The following is an 18,634-nucleotide window of genomic DNA, read 5'->3' as shown; positions in this document are numbered from 1 at the left end:
AGAGGGAGCCATCTGTAACAATTGCATTTAACTTGGAGCAGTAGGAAAAGCAAGAGAAGATGATAGCTTTGTACAGGGAAGTTGGGAAAGGCCCTTTTTTATGGGAATGGAAAGAAAAAGGGAGAGAGAGAAGAAGAAAACAAAACTGATAGTGGGAAAGAAGCAGAGGCAAGACAATGGAAGACATGAAAGGAACTGGAAGTGAAAGCAGAACGCTTTCAGCTTTGTCCAACAGTTTAACAAATTACAGCCCAAAATACCTTTCTCATATGTGAAAGCTCAGATGTTTAAAATATGCTTTTCTTCTATAAAATAACTATGTGGAGGTGATACTTTCCTAATGAACAAATATATGAGAATCAGAGGGGCTGGTTTCATTCACAAAAGGATTTCCTAAAATTATGTTTCATTGGTGGAGAGCAAATGAAATTGTGTTTTTTATGCATGTTGTGAAGTATTTTTTTTTTGAGATCTCTGGATGAGTCGCAGGGTGAAAATGTCAGAGAGGGAGAGAAAGGAATCAACTGTGATTTGCCTGCCAGTGGTTGTCTTACCGGTGGTAGTGGTATCTGAGAAGCAGCAGGGCACGGGCCGTTCTGGCTGAGATGGCAAGGTTAGCATCTCTGCAGCGCATCTGGTTCCCAGGGTGGTCTTCTGGTAGCAAATGACACAGTAAATAAGAACTCCACGATGTTGTTTCTCCTTGAGTATTATGTCAGAAAAGACCTATTTAAGATCCAACTTTGTCATTCAGTCTTTGAAATCTGTACTCTCAATACATACTATAGTATGAACCTTAGAAATTTTGGGGGAAAAAAAGCATAAGTATTAGGTTTAGTGAGAAATCTTTATCTTAAGCCTGTCCTACTATACCACCAAATAGAGATGGTTCAGGAGAAAGTCAGAATTGTGAGGAAGTTATGAATTGCTAGCCCTTGTTTGTTTCCTTAACGTAAATAGCATGTGTTTTCAATCTTTGCTGTTGCTTAATATAGATTTTTTCTGGCTGGGAATACAAAAGTAAAATAAATCAGATGTGTGAAATGTTTGCTGATACAGAAAGCGTTTTCCCAGGGACGTGCAAAGTTGACTCTGTCTGACTGCTTCTGTCAGGTTCCTGCATTGCTGAGCTTTGAACACACCCATGTCTTCAGCCACAGTGCTTTACCTTCGAGTTTGTGCATATCGTCGCTCGTGGTGATGTACTTGGTGCGCCTTTAAGAGACGCTTGAGTGAGTTTGCTCCTACAGTGCGCTGTGTGCCTTCTCACTGCTTCATTTGAGTCCCTTGAACAATTGGAGCCCAACGGTACGTGCAACGGAGAGGGGAAAATCCGAGATTTATTGTGGAGCCTGAGTGTCTGTTTTCCCAAAACAGGAGCTTTCTTTTAGTGGTATTCAGCGCGTTCCCTTTCTCACAGGAACTGTGCCAGAAGATGGCATTGCTGTACGCAGAGCCCTCATCTCCATTGCAACAAGTCATTAAGAGGAGTGGAAAAACTGCAGCTTGAAAGTCCATTAGACTGAGTCAGGCTGACAGGAAGCGAATTTGCCTTCATATCACACATCAAGGACAGTTCCATTAAAATATATAATGTACTGAGGGTTTTTTTTAATTGTTGTTGTTTAACAAGAGGCTTGTGTTTAAAAGGACAGACTACTCTGTAGGCTGAGGGGGTGTATCTCAATACCGAGAGCTCTTTTTCAAATGGAAATGGAAGATGCTATAAAATCCCCCCCACCTCCTGCCAGCTTCTTAATCTTTGGCTTCAGGATCTGCTCATTTTCTTCAAAACACTTTCTCCTAACCATCCCTTAGGTGCAGTGGAAAAAGTATTCTCAATAAATCCTGCCGTTTGGTTTTGCTAAGGTCTGTCTGCAAGGGCAGGTAGCACTTGGCATGCTCCAAAGGCTTCTGCAGTGAGTTTAATCCCCCCAAAAAATAAGCAGCCCTTGGGGTAGGTGAAAGCCTGAGGAGAATTTGTACTCCATTAGCAGAAATGTGATTTCCCCACCACCACCACCTGTGTGCTTTGTAGCAAATTCTGTTATCTCAGAGGCAGAGCACTGAAGCTCCGATTTCCCCAGTCTGTAGGATGAATTGGTGTGATAACAGACTATAGCTTTTCTTGGAAAAAAAAAAAAAATCAGAATCTAAGTTTTGCTGGGTACCATAGAGGAGATCCAGTCCGTGTGGATCTGTGCGTTTGTAGGGATTACAATGTTCTCGCCTCTGAGCGTGTCGATGGAAGCTACCTGCTGTGGTGCCGGGTCCCTGGGGAATTGTTAGGTTGGTTTGAAAGCTGCTCGTTTCTGTCATGAGCTTTGGAAAACCTTTAGGTTGGCTCATGCTGGTGGCTGAACTGTAGGAACCACCTCCTTCAATTATGTCCCGAACACTAAACAGAGATGCATACAAATTCAATTAGAAAGACATAATGCTGGAAATCAGTAAATACCAGAGAACTTCCTTTTGCCTACACTGTAAATGAAGTTAGATTCCCTTACCAGTAAGGCTTTGAGCAGGAGGAAAGGGAAGGCAAAGAACAGTGAAGGAAAATGGAGAGAGTATAGAACAATTCTTTCAAGTTACCCTTTCAACCAAAAAGTGCATACCTAGCATCCTTCGCTTGTTAATTTGGCCATATTATGTCTCCTGACTCTCCTCCCTTCAAACCCACCAGGTTTTGGAAGAGGAGGTCAAGGATGTAAGTGCTGTGCTTTTTCTTTGCTTTTCCTGTTCCCTGATGAAAGTGACTGTGGGATTTGGTTTGGGGTTAGTAATGGGTAAGGTAGGGACAGAACTGGCACCAGGAAACAATTTTTTTTTTTTTTTTTTGAGTGGGCCAAGACCCAAATAGGTGGGTAGATGCCATCTTGATCTTACTACAGGTGGAGACTCCCCTGGGCAGAATATGGATCGGCTTGTCATGTAAAACTTCTGATTGATCCCTTTAGCAGGGGTTCCTTTTCAGAGGGATCTCCGGGCTTGCTGTTGCCATTATCTTCGTGAAGCAACTGTCATGAAGAATGGAACTTAAAAAAACAAACAAACAAAAAAACCCCAAAACAAACCCAAACCAACAAAGTCACCTTGGAAATACCCAATACTGATCTACAGCAGTTCAAAGCTGTTATGTAGACATGGGCTAAAGTGCATTTGGCAAGCACTTCTTGCTGTCTGTGGCTGGCTCTGCCAGGAAGGTGAAAATTGTCCCTCGTTTAGTGGTTTAGGAGATAGCACATGAAATGCTCTTCTGAGTTGGCCTTTGTTAGCTTATTTCTGAAGGATTTAGTGCTGGAGAGACATATTTTGCTTTGCTTTAGTAGTCTGTTACTGTGCAGAAGAAAACTGTTTATTTTGTGGTGAAACCCTCGAAGCATTCCCTAGCAGGAGAAAACTGCTCCTGTTCTGCTGGTTGGTGACAGGTTGTTTTGGCCACTTGTTGTTAGTTCTGTTGTAATGTAAGAAAGACTTTAACTCCATGATGGAGAAGACATTTTCAAGTTCAGTGGATATGAGCGTCCTCCTTGAAATGCATCTTTGGGTAGTGACCTGTTGGTTTGGTTTTTTTCTTTGTTTGTTTTTTATTTTTTAATTTGTTAAGGAGCTGAGTCACAAATTATCAGCCTCAGAAGCACAGCCTCTGGCTTGAGCTCCGTGGCATGTTCTGCTCTGCCCATGGCGAGGCGACTACGACTGAGGGAGACTGGACTGCTCAAATGTCAGGAAATGAAGCGTGGAAGAACAGCTTTAATTAGCGAAATGGCTCGCTCTCCCCCAAGAGTCTCCTGCTCAAGCTGCTTTGACACCCGGTGCAGTCTACTAAGAAGCGTTAATGTTGCTTTCCCCATCCTTTTTCAGAGCCCCAATGTATGTGTATGTATTTACTTATGAAAAAACCCTACCTGGCGATGCTGGGCCTGCTCCAGCATTTCTTTTACGCTTGGGATTTGCTCCCCTTCAATTCCGGAAGGGGTTAGGTTTGAAAGGGGTGCAGCATTATGCTGAAGTCTCTAGGTACCAAGCTAAAAGCATTATCGATTTCATTTGCTATGAATGAAACAACTTAGATGTATCTGGAAAATAAGAGAAGGAGGAACAGGGGGAAAGACAAATGAATGTTTCATGCCACATATTTCAATGCAGCAATTTCCTAGCTTGCTTTATTCCTGGCTTCCTTCGTATCCTACTTGGGGCATGTTTTGTGCTGCAGGATTCAAAGTACCCCGCCTCATCAGGCTGCACAAAGAACGCTGCTGCTTGCTTTGGTCTCAGAGTGAAGTTGTAGGTCACTTCAGTTGTTTTATGTCAGTGGTGTAGAAGCATAAAACAATAAATTCAGAGGGGGGGAAAAACGTACAGAGAGAAATCTGTTTAAAAAAAAAAAAAGGTCCCAATGTGACTATCATAACTTCTTTCCCAGTTTTAATGGGAGGAGTATTGAGAAGTGTTAAAGCTTTCTCAGAATCAGTTCCAGATAGCACTGACCAGAGCTAATGTATGCAGCATCACAGAATAGTTTGTTTCTGGTTTTGCATTTCTTCCTACTTGCTGTTCTCTTTAACCCTCGCTCCAATCTTCTGATTTTTAATAGCACATCAAAGCCTGTCTTCTGTTACTTCTTGATGTGTGGGTTAATATTTTCGTACTAAAATTATCAAACCTTATGTGGCTGAAACAATTCAGGCTTCAAGATTCATGTGCTTGCGGTACAAGATTTTGTATGCTTAATATAGAGCTGGTTTTTTTAGTTAGAAGATTGCACAGCTAGGGAAAATACCTGGTAGCCTTCACTGTTAGATCTTATTCTTGCACTGAGGAAGCCCTAAAATTTTAAGAGCACTAAACTGTGTCCATTCTATGCTGAAGCGATGATATATTAGAAGAATGAGAGGTGTTACTTGTCATCTGTGAACCACATCGTAAATGATGGTATTTTCTGAAACCCCTTTAGAAAAATAAATCCCGGTGTTGCTGACCCAGAATATTTCCTTCTGTTCCGCAGTGACCGTTACCTCACTGGCCTGCGCTGTTCTCCGCTGCAGTTACGTTCTGCCCATTTATTTTGCGCTCAAAAGGGAGACGTGCATCTCTGCTTGTCATATGAAGGGTCAGATAGAGTAGCAGATTTATTTGAAAAATCCAGTTGATTGCTGTATGCGTGGTGATGAGAACATGGCCCTCTGTTAAACTGGTAGGAAATCCAACCATTTACTTAACTGAGACCTGGTTAGGTCTTGAACTGAAGTTGACCTAAATCCTTGTGATCAAATTAGCTTCTGCTTTCCTGCATTAAACTTGTTCCTAGAAGTTCATTGGAGGGAAAAACCAAAGTAATAGGTAGCAAGGCATGGAGGGGAAAAAATAGAAAGGAACTTCAATGGGATATTTATATCAAGTGACCTTTTTGATGCTTTATAAGCTTAAGCTCACTTTTAATCTTGTGATAGTTACCTTTACAGAGACCAAACAAGCCCCCCATATACTCTTACTTGAGTACCACTGTGTTGTGTGCTTTTCATAGTCCGTGCAGCTGAAGGCTTCTCCTCAGACCATTTCAATTATCATGTGGAGAAATACGACGTGGAGCTGTTGAAGCGGGGGTCCCTGCGTTGTGTTTCAGGGCGGGCGGCGGGGGTGACACGCTGTTTGCTTTCTGCCAGCCCTATCCCATGACGTGCCTTTCCTTCTGTCCCTGGTTCGCCCAGCCCTTCCTTTCCCAGGGTTTTCCTTTCGGATGCTACTTGAGGTACTGGCTTACACTTACTGTCTTACTCTAGCTTTGCACCTCGAGCGTTGTTATTTTAGCAGAGCTGTAGTCACAGAAGTGTATTATAAAGCAGCAGTAAAGCAGACTTCGATACCTTTTTAAGCAAAACTAGCATCGTTTGTCAGCTGGCCTCCTAGCCGGCCCAGCAAAACTGTTTCGAAGCAGCTGCTTTTCTCAGTTTCCCTCTCCTCCCCCCCCGCCCCCAGCTCTGGCACTGCCCCTGGTGCTAGCATTTCTGTAACTTGCCAGCCCCTGTCTCAAGTGACGTTTTCTGAAGTCAAGGTCGTACCCCCTTCCCAGCTGATGGGGGGAAGAGGGGAGTGGGGGAATAAAAAGCAGCTGTGTGGTGTGTCCGTGTGGTTGCTAGATGCTGTTTTTCTCAGCATCTGTGTGGTTCCCCTCTCTCCTCCCCCCGTAGGAGCTAGCACCCCAAGAGCGAGTGGCTCGGTGCCGTCCTACGTGCTTATGTTTCGGATTTGGTGGCTTTGACATCCCGGGAGAGGGAGGGCGGGGAGGAGGGAGGGCTTCCCTGCTCGGCACTGTCTCTCGCAAGGAGCAGCGGGAGGCAGGCTGGCTGCGGCAGCCCGGCTTCATCGGTTTTGTGAAGGGAGGCTTTCTAAATGCGGCGCTGAGAAAGGCGATACACCAGTGCGTAAGTTATCCGGGGTCCCTTTCCGTCTAGAGCAGTTGTAAGGGTGTTCTGTTCGTGGGCTGTGGCTTGGGTGGTGGGTTATTTATTGGTATTTGTCACTGGCAACCCCAGAACGTGTACTGTGTAAGAGAGGATTAAAATAAATAGCAGGGAGGGATAATCGGAACTTTTTTTCCCCAGTAGAAAGAGCAAGTCTGCCTTCTGGCATCGCATAGTAAGCCCCCATTTGAATCGCTAGATGCAGGGAGATTTTTCTGTGATGTCCCGGAGCAGCCTAGGCATGGTAGATGCAGGTGCTTTTGCTGCATCTTTGGGAGAACTGTGTGGAAGGGGGCTTGCCTCAGCTGTGTTCAAGTCTGTGTGTCTGCAGTCCTTGGGTCGTTGTGAGGATCGGGAAGATGCAGAGTCAGATCTGTCAATAATTCCTGTATCCTCTGTAAAGAGCTGTCCACAAGATTTTTCCACTCGGTGTGATGGGAGGGGATTGCTAGAGGAGATTGTCAGGGTTTCTGATTCTTCTGTTTAAATGAACGAGGGCTCGAAGGAAGCAAAAAGCCCTCGGTTCCTGAGGTTTTCTTCCTTTTCTTTTTCCCCTTGAGGAGCCTGAATAGTAGAGAAGCGTGTTAAGTCCTTTGCTTCCTATTTAATTTCCCTCATAATATGATCAAGCAGCGCTAGATAGCGTTTGTGATCGTAGCCAGCTGAATTTAGAGGCTGTTTGCGTGAGGCGCTTCACCAGACAATTCACGGGCTTAGGGCTTGGTTGGCAGCAGCGTGCAGGTTCTGACTGTGCAGAAGCCGAGGACGGAGCACTGAGTGAGGCCCTTGGGCGTGTCAGCTGTTGGAAATACAGATTGCTTTAACCTTTGCTTTTGCTTCCAGTTTCTGATCTTGTCATACAGAGGGAGAAAAAAGGAATTACCAGTGATGTAAATTCATCTTTCCTAATTTAGCCTCAGTTATGTCTAACTAGCCAGCTGATACGTGTTACTTCGTGGTAGAGAAGAGGGAAGACATATTCTAAGAACACACTTAAACTGCCCTGAGTGCCTTTATATGGGGTCGTGTCTGTGAAATACTCCTGTGGCCATTTGCTCCTTTCATTTTCCTGCAAAACAGGCTTGATCTTTATGGAGGCGTTACTGGAAGCGAAGTAGCATGTAGTAGCTGCTGGAAAACGCATTCGTGAGTCTAATTGCACTTTTTGCTCAGAAACATTCACTTTTTTGGTAGCACGAGGCGGAAAAGTTAGTATGGAAAAGCAGGAAAACACACTTTAACGAGCTCTTTTGCCATTCTGTGTTCAATGCTACTTTGATTTTGCTTTGTATATCATTCTTATTTCCATGTTGATGTGCTTTCAAAAGGGCAGAGCCACACAAGGGTTGGCACCTGATGGTAATTACCACTTGAGTTTAAAGGATAAGCCAGTACTAGCCAGGTCAGTACTAGCATTCTAGGGCTCGATCTGAAGGCTGCAAGGATCGATTAAAAAGCACTCCCTTGACCTGGATAGATTTTGTTGGATTGGTTCCCTAGCTGTCCATCTGGGTAATTAGTGACTCTGGGTTCCAGCAGGGTGTCTTGGTAATGATTGCTGAACTTGTTTCTAAGCATTTAAAAATAAACAAAATAAAAATCATATCTTACCTTTCTCTTATTTCACTAAAAACCAGTAAAAGCCAAGTATGGTGGCGTGTTAAATCTTTCTTATGGTTTTGTCCGATGGCTTCATTGGCTTGCAGCAATCTGCTTACCCTAGCAAGCTGTGGGTAATTCAGTGGTCCAGATACAATCCTTGACTTGTCTTTTCGGTCTGCACATTAAGCTACACTGATCTGGTCAATAAATTACCACTGCTAATGCTGCTTGGGTGTTCTGAGCGTAATTAGACCCCTCCTAGGCCTGCTACATTTGTAACTCTCTAAAGAGGAAAAGCCTCTTGTTGCTGAATGGCATCGTCTCCCACCGAGTGATTTACTCTAGCACCTATGTGGCTGTGTGGACTCCATCACGGGTTTAAACAGCCGAAAAAAGCAGAGTTTTCCGTGACTTTCCTGTCTTGCTCTCCAGCAGCTTAAATCAAGGGTGGCTTTGCTGTCATCTGTAGTCATGACTGGAGTCATGTTAATCCATTTCAGAAGCAGCAGGAGTGGACCCAGTTTCTAACGCTTTCTGAATCATTTTTTTTGTGAAGGTTTTGAATCTAAATCATGAGAAGCCCCTGGCTAGAAAAGAAAAAGGTGACTGTCAGACCGTAATGCTTTGGAGGAATAAATACCAGCTACAGTTTACTAAATTTCGTGTTAGTGGGTGGCTTTAGTCTCATGCTGTAAGCTGTTCAGTAAGCTCTGTATTTGGGTCTGTTTAATTGGTATCACTTAGGCATGGAGCAGAAGCAGATATCTCATATAGTAAACAAAGCAGCAGATTTAAGTTAATGCTAATGTGCTTGCAGTCCGAGCCAAAAGCTTTTCAGGGTTATTATAACATGCTGGGCGTACAGCCCATCTATCTAAGTGTCTGAAGGAGACAAAAGTTATGGATTGACTCATTGTACAAATCAGCTCATCTGAAAGTCAGATTCTGCTGTTTGTTGCCATCAGTAATTTAGTTGTATTAAGTACGGCTGAGGACGGATGGCAGTGTGGCCAGAATATTGAGATGGGATTTCCGAGATCCCAGGAGCCGTTCCCTGCATCGCTGCAGATGTCCTGTGCGACCCGGGGCAAGTCATTAAATGTTTTGGTAACGTAGGGTTGCTGATACTGCCGCCTTCGCAGGGTGCTGTGAAGGTTAATGTGTTAGAACCATTTATGAGGGGACCACATAAATACAATATCAAGCAAAGCATTTGAAGAGTGTGTGCCCCATAGATAACTAGATAATATGTGCTTTGTAAACCTATCCTACAAACGTGCTTCGTACTATAACATACTTGCATGTAAGCACGTACAGCTAAAGGGGCTAAGTTTTCATTTTGGCAATGAATCCTGAATATTGATTTGGGGCAACTATGAGAAGAGCCTTTGTTCATAGTCAATTACAAACTAGCGTTCAGAGGCCATTCCAGTTGCTAAATGTGGCATTGAATTGTCTTGTGTCTTAACGCTGATAAGGTAATGCAGACTCTGACAGGGACTTAAATATGTAATTCCTATGCATGGGGGATAACGACATGCAAACTCCTCCTGTCCCTGCTGCTATTCTAATCTAAAATTACTTAGGCATTTAAGTTTTAGAAGGTTTAACTCCTGAACGTAGCTCAGTCCCATTCATTGGGAGCGCTTGACCAAGTGGAAAGAGTTTGGTTATCTTGAACAACATAAACTCTGATAATCAAATTATTACATATACACAAAGTTCAATTTTAAGCTTCATAACCTCAGCCCTTCTGTAGGAGAGTGAACTGACAAGGTAGTGTAGATCTGTGGAACATCTGTCTGCTTGGAAGCAAAATGTTTGTGTTTCCATGGAACAGCTTTATTAAGGCTGGTTAATTACACAGAACAGAGAGTTCTTAAGCTCTGTGCAGCAACTCTAATTATAAGTTAGGCCTCCTAAATGGGTCATGATGCACTGCAATTAGTCAGAGACAGTTTAAGATATTTTTGTTGTTATCTTATATCTAACTTCTTATTATAAATGGTGTTAGTGTTATGATCATACAAAATACATACCAGTCGTGCAAATATGGTTCTGTTGCCTTTTTTAATCCATTGCTTTTTAGCATGTATTGCCACTTTTTTCACAAACCTCAGCAATGTTGGCTGTGTGGCTATCGCAGCCGACTCTATCATCATCATCATCATCATCATCTGGAATGAACTTATTTTTTGACTGTTTCTATTTGAAAGAATGTCAGTAATCTTTATAAGATAATTGGAGCTCAGTGTTTACTTGGCTAGCTATGCCATTGTAGCTTTTCAGCAGCACACCGGTTCCACTTCCAGAGGCAACTTTTTGCCTTCCCACCCCCCAACATCTCTTCTCCATCCCATCTTCACCCTTTGCAGTGGAACTAGAAGCTGAGACTTGTCACTGGACTGCCTTCCTGTGCTATTTCATTGCCCTTCATCTGGGCCCATCGGTTACGTTTCGGAGACATCTATATCATTTGTTTTGGTTTAGGTCGCAGAAGGCTTTCCTTATTAAACCAGTGGCTTGAAAATGTTTTTCATGTTGTTTTTGAAACTTCATTTCAACTTATTTTGAAATGTCTTAATCTGTTTTTTCCTGACAAAAGCTTTCACTTTACGGTTTTTCCCAACTTTGCAGTGTGGTTTGGAAAGAAGCAAGTAAGTTTTAAAAATGCGTATTTATATTTAAAAAAAACATGTACGTGCACGTGTACATATATATGTAAGATGGAAGACTTGACTCACCATCTCTTAGCTCACTCTGAAAATTCATTTTGGAAAGTAAAGGAGAGATCTCTTTAAAACAAGCTATGTATCTCTCTCGTTCAAAATTAAGTGCCTTTTTTGAGAACTTTCAACAAAATTCAGAAGTCTTGAAAAGCTTGGTTATCAAGATGGCTATTTCGAATCTAAAGCCATTTTTCATGTGTTAAGAAAAGCATAAGGTGGTGATCCCGTAGGTTTATTTTGACCTACAGTACACTGATTCAACAGACACTGTTAAAAATAGTTGAGCTCTATTGTGATTTTTATTTTGTGGTTCAGCACAGGTTTGAGTCTGTAGTAGTCCTGTTCAAGTTCTTGAGCTTCATGGACGGCAGTATATTTTTTTACTTGCTTGAGGAACATCACTAGAGATCTTCCCATCTGCTGTTGGAAGCCCTGGAGAGAGAACCTAACGCTGTTTCTTCTTGTTCTTTTCTGGGAAAAGGCGTAGGGCAGTGGTGAGATTTTAACACATGCAGATTACTTAAAATAAATCAGTTATGGCTTACAATTATAACGTACCTAGGGGGAAACCACAAAATTAGCTGCAAAGGAATTTTGCGTTTTGTGCCTTATACAGAAAATGTAGTTTTCAGGATGGTTTGATCTTAAACAGGAAGCACCTATTTATAAGAGCTCCTATTTCTATTTATTTCTTCAACAGAAAGTTGATGACTCCTACCAATAAGTATTTATCAATTTTTAAAAAGACAAATTGATTCAAGAGTTGGTTTGTAAGCAAGAGGAACCAATGTTATGACTTCAGCTGAAGTAAACATGGCATTATGGGCTCTTTTCATTTCTCTGTCTTTTTAAATAGTGACAGCGACTTAAAATCTTAATTGCCTGTAGTTACAGAGGGCTCTTATTTATCCATCTGTGCTCTGACCTGCAGAGCAGCTGGGCTGATTTCATACCATGGTTTGCTTTGTGCCTCTTATCTGCTGATCATAAAGACAAAAAGGTACAACCGGTCCTACAGTATGGAGCTCGGTGCTCCGCAGCCAGCTGCTGCCTCTTGCGTATCTCTGTTGAAATTCTCCTTGCCGCGTGAAGCGCAGCTGCCGCTGGACGTTGTGCGTGCTTCCTCGCTGTCACCCGTGGTAGTGAAGCGTGGTGAATGGGACCGCTGTCGGTTGCAGGCCTGGAAAGGAAGATGTCGGTTAGGATGCCTTCCAGGATGCTGCTCAGCTTTTACAGACATGCTGTTTTGATTCAGAGAGACAGCAGAAATCTTTACGAACACAATTACACCCATTAATCAAAGTGCTGCTTGCATTGGCGAGGCTTGTTTCAGTAAGTCATCTTCACTGGCTCCCTTCTTTGCTCTTGCGTTGCCCTGAGTGCTCGCCGCTTCCCAGGCGTTCGCATGCTTGTTGGCTTCCTACAGTTGACACGTTAGGGTATTTGCTATACGTTGGTTAGGAAGATAAAGCGTTTCAGCTCTGACTTTTTTTGCTTCTGTAAAATGGATTTTGAACGATTGATAGAAAGGCAATAGATGGAGCACGTACACCGATGAAACAAAATTGTCGTGTACTATGGAACAAATTATTGGTTTAATTTTGAAAGGGTGTTTTTTTTCCTGGGAGGTGAGCAGTGTTCAGCGGTTAGTGTTCCATAATAACATCGGGTAATGGTGTACAAGCACTTAAAAGATTTCTATTTCTAGTCTTTGAAATGACTCACTAATAACGTAGAGCTGCAGCTACAGGAATTCCTATGGCATAGCATATGCCACTGCAGGAGATGTCTCCGTTTGTCCCAAGGGATGCAAAAATATCCTGTCTTTTCTACTGTGATTTCGATACAGCTCTGTACCTTGAGGGAGTATAATGAGTGAGCCCCTCTGAAATTACCCCCAAGCCTCCCTGCTCGCGGTCCAGCACAAGGCACTAAATATTTTTTGGATACCAGGGGCTGGGGGGTGTCCAGCGGTGGTGTGTGCCATGCAGAGATGACTTTCAAGATCTTCCTCCTATCCCTTGCCTTTTTTTGACCAAGAGAATGGTCACTGAGTAGCAAATAAAGTTTTTGAATATATTTAATTTCACAAACTTAATCTACTGTTTATGGGGTGGGTTTTTTTCCTGTTTGTTTGGGTTTTAGTGCCTGAAGCGTGTGGCCTTTACTGGGGCCTGGGTCAAGTGCTAGACTCGCTTAGACCTGGTGCAGGGAAGCATACACTTAAAATGCAGCATCCACACAGGCTCACGGATTTGAGCTGGATTTCAGCTTTTAAGGATTTGATTCTTACGGATTTCCATGTCTGACTCTTTATCACCTCTGGCTAGTTTTGCTGGTTTTTAGACAATCTTTCTGTTATGCAGTATTGTTAATTGACAGTTTCTAAGAGCTGTGTATAAGCTTTGGTGGTGGTTCTCTGAAAAGACCTTAGCATTGTCCAAGGGTTTTATCTTATGATTTAATTAAAGGGGGAAAAAAACCCCTATCAAAACACTTGACATATTGAGTCTTTTCCCCACTCCATCCGTGTGAATTTAGAGTGATAGGTGCATCTTATACTTGCTTAATTTCTACAAATTTTGAACCTGTATCTGAGTAGCGACTGAATGACTGCAGATTAAATGACTGCAGTCATGTTACTGAAACCAATTCTCAACTATCTTGAGTAAATTGTGTTGCGTTGCCAATTAACACAAGCTATTATATTGGCTATAAAAAAGAATAAACCAGTGAAGAGATGATGGACGCTTGAGGCTTTTGCGTCTCAAGGAAGAAGTATGAAAGGGGCACCGACGCTTCCAGTGCATTGGTTTAGCGACTGCAGCGACCACCTGCTCTGATGGTGGTCAGAACATTGTAGACTAAATGCATTTTCTTGAAAACCTGCCATTTTCACTAGCTGTTTGGAGTCAAAAGGAAGTTCTTGAAGTTCAGGGTGCTCTGGTCTTGATGAAGGGCAGGGCAAGCCTCTCAGCCATGATTCTCTTGACCTCTCTTTACTTTATGAAAGCAAAATGTGATTATGTCTGTGCGTAGTTGCTGTCTAAAGGGTTTTAGTTTTAGTGTCTGATCAGTCCTCTGCTTGTCACACTTGTCCTGTGGCAGAGAACATCTCGTCTCCATGTCCTGTACCCTGAGTCTTAATTGCTGCAGCCTAAGCAAAAGGAAGAAAGGCTGCAAGTGTTACAGGCTACGTGACACGTATCCATCAAAGAAGTTTTTTTCTTTTAAATCGTGTAGTTAATAACCTCTGGCAGCATATAGGTGGTTTCAGTCTTTTCCCAGTTGGCTAAAGCTGGGGTTTCGTGTTGTCTTTAAAGGGCTATTTCACAGCAGGAGTGAGGGGGGGGGGGAAAAACATTTGGACAATTTGATTATAAAATCCTCTGGAAAAAAAATGACATAAAACCATGTTGAAACTTACTTCAAGAACTACATAGTTGTAGACTGCCCAGATCATAAGTGACTTGCGTTCTTTCACTATAGGATGGTAAGCAGAGAAAGCGAATGGATGACAAACCTGTTCTGTGATAACTTTCAAGGTTTCAAAACTTGGGTTTATTTTATTGTGTTTTTACTTCTTGCTGATAACTCAGCACTAACCGAAGCTTGATGGCAAAGGCAAGTGCTTGGGATCATATTTGCTGTTACCCCTTAAGGACTTAAACCACACTGTCTCCACTTACTTCTTAAGAGGGAGAAATATTTTTATATATGTGTGTATACACACATATCTTTTAATATATAAAAATATTTTCTGTGTGTATATATATATATATGTATATGGAGCTGCAAGATGCAAAGCCAGTGCTTTATTCTCTTCTTGCCCTTTTTTCCTTATCTCCTGTTTTTCAAGTCTGCTAATAGACCTCATCTACATAGTTCATGCTTTTTGTTGCCGTAAAGGGAATCTTATCAAATGGATCTGGAACCGCCTTTCTCATACAGAAGCAGAAATGTTCATGTCGTCTACTGTCATGTGACCTACTTTTCGGAAATCACTGCAGTATTACATGTGCAGTGTGCAATCTGTGAGATTGTATCCAAATATTCATCTGTATTGTGCACAAAGTTACTGAATATTTATCAAAAATTCACCTGTGTTAAAAAATAACACTGTTGCGGCAACTTTCCATTTTGAGGAAATGAAGGAGAGAAAAGATGAATATAATACGGAATGATATAATGGTATCAGTCCATCTTCCGAGATCTCCTTATGGTGCGGGTGATACGCATGAATTGGTGCGCTGTCCTTCCGTTGTCACCTCAGCTTATCTTCATTCTTGTTCTTGCCACCTGCTTGCTCCGAGTGAGCATTTGCTGTGGCTGTTAGGATGGCTTCTAAAGGCAGGGGAGTGAAGCTCATCTCAGCTGGTTTATGACTAGAAGGGACTGTATGTTTAAATGTATGCAAGTCTTTACTTCACGAAATACTCTTCGATGTATGCGAACGGTATGCAGAATTTGAAGGTATTGAGAAATATCTGACCCCTGCAGTGTAAGTTAATATATAGATATGCTGCAAGCTATTTGGGGCATAACTGTTCGAGATGTTTTTTCGATCATGAGATTGTGATCACTTTGGCAGAGAATATTAAAATGAAACCTTAAAGAACTTGGAAAATATTACATTTCAGGTCTTTGGGGAAAAGAGCAAAGACCTATTCAAAAACGATCTAAAAATGTTTCTGCTGAAAATTAAAATTACTTCAATAAAAACTGACTTTAATATTCAGATTAAATTGCTGTCTGTATTTCATCATACCGTGTAATTAATGTCTAATGTTAGCAGTACCAAGTAGAAGGCGAGTGTGAAATTGTAAAATGATTTTTGTTTTCTTTTACTGTAGTGGATATTAGTTAAAAAAACAAAAAGCAAAACACTGCAACACAGTGTTGGACATCATGTGTGATAAACAGAACTTGCTTTTGCTGATAGAATTACTGGCAAATAACAGTAATTTCTTAAGATTTCACAGCATAGTCTATTTTTTATCTATATCTTGGTATTTCATGTCCATGTTAATTTAATTCTAATGGGCATGTTGGTAATGACCGCCATAGCACAGGATATTCAAGCTCTCTCCCTCTCTTTAATTTTCTGAAAAATTGTTTTCTATGCTTATCCCCCCCCCGTACTTGGGTGCTTGTTATTTGCTTTTTAAACCATTTTATGACTACAAAATATGAGAATATCCTTAAATACAGGAGAATCTTTAGCCTTTCCTGAGAGCTAAGAAAATGCAAGCCATCTGTTTTCTGCATTAGTTAAGGTATTTTAGCTACTGTTTATGTAATTCCTTGCTTGAGTGAGAATTAGCATAGGAACCACTGATGTTTGGGATCTCTAAAACGTGATGCAAACGTTTTGCCACTGATGAACCAAGTGCTCCTACAGAAAGCCCTGAATGAGGTGGAGATGGTTTGATGTTACAGTTGCCAAGCCAGTTAAGACGGTCGTGCTTACTTTATCAAACTCCCCAATTCTACAGTCTCTGTTGCCATTTACTGACTTGAAGCTAGGTAGACGCGTTCTGCATTAAACGATGACCCATAGACAGCTGAAACACCAAGAATGGAACTTAAATTGAATAAAAGGAAGAAATCCTACTGAGCCCGTCGTGTTTGTAAAAGACTGATAATGTCAGTACCCTGACTGACAAGGTTTTGTGGGAAGGGGCAATATTTGAAAGACGTTTTGAACTTTAGGAGTTTAGTTTGTAAACATGCTAAGCTGCTATTACAACTTTAACTGGCTTTTTCAGGCTGTTTTAGGCCTTCTGGTTAACTGTTAGGATGCATGTGATGTAAAGTCTTCAAACGTGGCTTTAAGTACTGTGCAGTGGCAATTATATTAATGTCCGATATTTAGGCCTTGTGAAATAAAATAACTTTAATTCTTTCCATGGGAAATTAACCACTGGTTAAATGATAACCCTGCTGTTTCAGAAATGTGGACCAAAGAATTTTTTTTTTTAACTAAAAATGTGTTGGACTTTTTACTTGGTTTTTTTTTTAAGTTTGTTTTCTGTTTGGCTCTCCCTATACTTGTCTGCTGAAAAATATAAATATTTAGAACCATCTGTGGCAATATGAAACGTTGTTTTAAATTAAATATTTGAACAGGTGGATTTTTTCAAGATACAGGGCTGTTTGATTGTAAACAAACAGCACTGGCTGCCCCAATTGTTTTAACATCATGGAAGGAACTGTCACCTGCCCTGCCTTATGGTCTCAGCTGTTTATGGACCCAGCTTCCTCAAATCAAGGTGACTGCCAGCACTGCTATTACTCTGCTGCACCTCCAGCAGCTTTAAAAGACATTTAAAAACAAACAAAAAAAAAAGGCAGGGGGAGAGGGCTGAAAAAGATCTTGCTATCTGAACGGGTTAGATCAAATTAGAAATTTGCCTTTCATTTGCTTTATCTAGGTTGGCCATCTTCTCTTTTGCAGATGAAGGATGGTAAGTAGAAAGGGAAAGCAAGTAGTTAAGTGTTACAGCTTAGGCAGAAATGAGACGGTTGTTTTGAAATGTTATTGTGCTCATAGGTTTATAGAGCTTTGTTGCAAAAGTAAGCATACCGTATAGGAGGTTTTCTTTTTCTGCGGGTAGAAAACAAAGGACAATTGTTGCATCTTAAATTCTCACTTCTGCTTTGAGAAGTCTTTCTATTGTACATCAGAGATAATGTGCTATCAATTTATTACTTTCAACTTATTATTCTTAAACAGGGAAAAATCTTTCCTAGAATAATTAAGTATTCAAAATTGCTGAAGAGATTCCGACATGCGATTTCTATTAATTTAAATGGGAGCTGTGTGGGCTGCATAATCACTTTAGCTTTGAAAAAACTCATCTTTAATGTAGTATTTCTCTGCAGTAATCAATGTTTATCGTCTGCTTTGTACAAGACAAAAAATTCCTTTTCATTGTACCAAGAGCATACCTGGGAGTGCAGAATTGCCATTTTGTACTTAACAACAGAAGTGTTATGAAAAAGTACCATTTTCTTTAAAATCGGCATGAAATATTAATCTAAAAATGTCAATAAATATTTAAAGGTGATGTGAAGTTTTCCTGCATTTTAAAGGTAAAAAATAATTAAAAGGCTGTAAGGACTAAACTATTACAGTTAATAGAAGAGTTGTACTAATATGTGTGAAATTTGGGTCAGATTTTTGGTTTAATTTGGTGAAATATGCAGAAAACCACGATGACTTCATATTAACCCCTCAATTTCTGTAACCTGGGATTAGGACACTAATATTGATGTAGACAGAGACAGCTCCCATCCCGGATGCTGCTACGACAAACTTGTGTACTACAACGTTACTGCAGGACAAAACTCTTCTGAACTTAAAATTTATTTTTGCAGCATTTTGAGTTCAGTTTCAGACTTCCAGTATAAAAACAAAACCATTAAGGACCACATGCCTGACAAATTTCTAACTCTGTTTACTCTTTTACACCGATGAAGGTTAAAGAAGCCCAAACAATAGTGGAAGAGGAAGAGAGAGAAATGTCTAGCTGTATCTGCTAAGGGTTGATGGATAAGATTATGAGGGATAGATCTGGATAAGGAATGATTTTTGGTGTTCTAACAACCATGTGGTGGTCAGCAAAATGTTGAAGAGACCCTGGAGACATTCCAGAGCAGCAAAACAAAGGTACAAGTTAATCTTCCACACTAACCATTAAGTAACTGTTTACCAAGTTGCGTCTTTATTTGTAGCTGTCTTGAATGCATGCAACCATTCCCAAGTCAGTCAGGAAGGAATATATAGTTTGTCAAAACTGAAGAATGAGACAAAGTTCTGCTAGTTTTAACAAATCT

At 41.2% G+C, this 18,634-nt stretch overlaps 1 protein-coding gene across 5 annotated transcripts in view; it reads left to right on the top strand.

Annotated features, from left to right (window-relative positions):
* Positions 1 to 18,634, top strand: part of ANK2 (ankyrin 2) — a 380,502-nt gene that overhangs the window by 20,491 nt on the left and 341,377 nt on the right. The window contains exon 1 of one of the 5 annotated variants that reach the window (XM_087737389.1): positions 6,308 to 6,421. The exons of 3 other annotated variants lie outside the window; for them this stretch is intronic. The gene's annotated coding sequence lies outside the window, so the exon portion shown is untranslated. Of the gene's footprint in view, positions 1 to 6,307; positions 6,426 to 18,634 lie in introns of those variants that run through there. One more of the 5 variants, XM_087737388.1, reaches the window with a different exon arrangement.

Source organism: Nipponia nippon, unplaced genomic scaffold (genome assembly GCF_047370975.1).
Source record: "Nipponia nippon isolate SJK-2023a ecotype South Korea unplaced genomic scaffold, ASM4737097v1 scaffold_6, whole genome shotgun sequence".
NCBI classification, from domain to species: domain Eukaryota; kingdom Metazoa; phylum Chordata; class Aves; order Pelecaniformes; family Threskiornithidae; genus Nipponia; species Nipponia nippon.
This window is presented reverse-complemented; position numbering and strand designations above follow the sequence as displayed.